Below are 2763 nucleotides of genomic sequence, written 5' to 3' on the forward strand. Positions count from 1 at the left end.
TTAAAGTGCCAGGCTTTCATTGCTAAGAACAAATATTATAACTTCTAGAAAGAATAAACCTTGAAAAAAATCACCCACCCATGGAGAAAAACTTGACAACTTAGAATACAGATTGCACAGTGTAATTTTTTTCTTCTTGAGATGAAGCCAATACATGGCTCAATAGATAACAAGCCGAATTACGGATATATAGATAAAAATTTCCAAGAATGTAAAAGCATGGGCTTTATTTGTAAAATCGTAGCTCTGCAATATTATTCATTTGTGCATTTTACACTGAATTTAAGATGTCACTACGAGCAGAAGGCCATCTACTGGAAATTCGGGTTATTACAGTGAAGAAGACAAGGAAGTTGAAACTCACCTAACTTCACGACCAAAAACTCACCTAAAATAAAACTAGCTTCCAGTGAACTTAGAATTCTTCTTTAATGTCATACAACCACTGTAGCAATGGCTTCTTCTATAGTAAAGGGCTCAGTTAACTTCTCACCCAGCCCTGCCAGCCACCACCCCACACAGATTCACAGCCTTTCAGCTCTTAGGAAGGCTTAGACTCCTGATGTGGATTTATTTAACACCTAAAATTAGGAGAAATATTCTCCATACCAAAATAGGCTATCACGGCCCTGGCTGGTGAGGCTCGGTGGATTTGGAACAGGGTGCAGCCAGGGAGACCCCAAATAGGGATTTGTAATGGGGTCCAGAACTCAGGGTGTCCATGAAATATTAAACAAATATGGAATGTCCTAACTGCCCGCCCTCCCCTCCCCTGCAGGTCTCAACTGGGGGATGGGACACATGGAGTAGGGCTGTGGAGAGCCATTTTGCATAGCGACAGGTTTGCAGATAACCTCTAGAACAGTCACTTAACGTATCTATAACCTTGAACTGGTTTCATAGATATACTAAATAGCTGTGGCCATGCTTTGAGCCAGGGAGAAGGAAGTGACTTCCACCCAAGATGTAACTGGGAGGCAAGTCCCTCTGGTTACAGCACCTGTGTGAGAGCTTGGAGATGACTGGCTCCACACCATGGGGCCACACCTGCCTAGACCCACTATGGCAGCCCAGTAAAGCTGGAAGAATACGGGAATGCTGGCAGGGGTAGCCGATGGTGGGAGGAGCCGGCAATGGGGCTGCAGAGGAAGACTGGTGTGGGGATTTAACCCCAGGCGCGGCAGCCATGCTAGGAGGGACCACGCAGCTTTTGGAGAGAAAGGAAGAACCACGTGGCTTTGGGGTTCCTTTTGCCATGTAGCTCAGGAAGCCAGAAAGCAAGTTATAGCAGCGATACAGAGTTCTCTCACAGTTTGGAAGGATGCAAGAGAGACGAGGCAGAAAGGAAAGAGGTGACATGAGACTTGCTGGTGGGCCAGGAGAAGGTGCCACTCGGGTTTGGATCGAGACCTGGAGATCCCGGTGACACAGGTGATGGTGCCGGGAACCCTGGGAGGCCTGCCCGCCGAGCACGGATTACTGGGAAGAACCAGGGCTGCCTGAGCCACGGACCTCTATTTCCTTTCCTGAGATAAGTACCGCGGACTGGGCAAAGTGGTGAAGGAAGGACTGTGTGTGTTTGTGGGTATTTTAAGGGACTTTGGGATTTCGATGAAGACATTAAGTCATTACTCTTAAGTCTGTGTAACTTGAATAAATAATTCCTTTCCTTTCCACCAGTCCCTAACATGGAGAGCTACATAGTTCTCTGGTCATGGGAAAGGCGAACCTAGTACAGGGGACCCCAGGAGAAGGGAAGGTCAACTAGGAAACACTGTGGGACCCCCTGCCCTGGCGGCCAATCCGGGAAAACCATGGGAGACCACATGGGCGGTAGGAAAGTACTACAACTACTTGTACATGCGCAGTAAAAGTCCGCCAAAACCAGCCAGGAAGGATCCGCCCTAGAAGGAACAGAGTCCCTCCAGCCCGTGAGCTCAATCTCTGCTTGGAGTTGGCCTGCTCTCATGTTCTGTGCTATAAACTCTGGGTGTTCGGTTCGATTCTTTGTCCCGATCACCAAGAGCCTGTTTACCTGTGCCCACCTGTGGGAAAACTGCAGGAAATTTCAGACCAGTGAGGTGTAATCCTTATTCTAAAAAATTATTAAATGAAGCAGTTACATGGGCTCTCCGGTTTTAGCTACTACTGATTTTACGCTACAGATTTTCAGGGCTTCCATTCGTTTACAGACTTCAGAATCCCGTGAGATCTCAAACAGCCACCGGAATTGGGCTGCCCTGGAAGCACCCGGGCTCAGTGCTGATAAGTGCGACCCAAACGTATGGACAACCAGTTCGTTTCCACACAGAATCGCCTCAGGGCCGCAGCTCGGGACCGGAGGACAGGTTGCCATTCTACCCGATGCCCTGGGCTTCTCTGGCCACAGGGGCCCCGATGGGTTCGAAAGGAGACTCTGAAGGGTCTGGTCTCCCCGGGGGCTCGCTGCCTGTCGGAACAGTCCTGTCGGGACAGTCCAGTCAGTCCCAGAGACAGAGGGGGACGCCGTCGGTCAGCCTTCCTGGGGGTATTTTATCCTCCTAGCGCTGTGAGTGGGCACAATCTTAAATTTCCAACCTTTGTGACAGAACCCCCCCCCCATTACCCACATGACAGAGCTAATTAATGGTTCCATTGCCCTTAGGGACAGGACAACGTTCAGACTAACAATGTTCTAAGATAACGGACATAAATGTTCCAATCATTTTCGGAACGTTAGTCTCCTGCATGCACAAAGCTGTTAATAAAACGTGAACATGGAAA

Source organism: Artibeus jamaicensis, unplaced genomic scaffold, assembly GCF_021234435.1.
Source record: "Artibeus jamaicensis isolate MK-2021 breed Jamaican fruit bat unplaced genomic scaffold, CSHL_Jam_final scaffold_754, whole genome shotgun sequence".
Classification (NCBI taxonomy): Eukaryota; Metazoa; Chordata; class Mammalia; order Chiroptera; family Phyllostomidae; genus Artibeus; species Artibeus jamaicensis.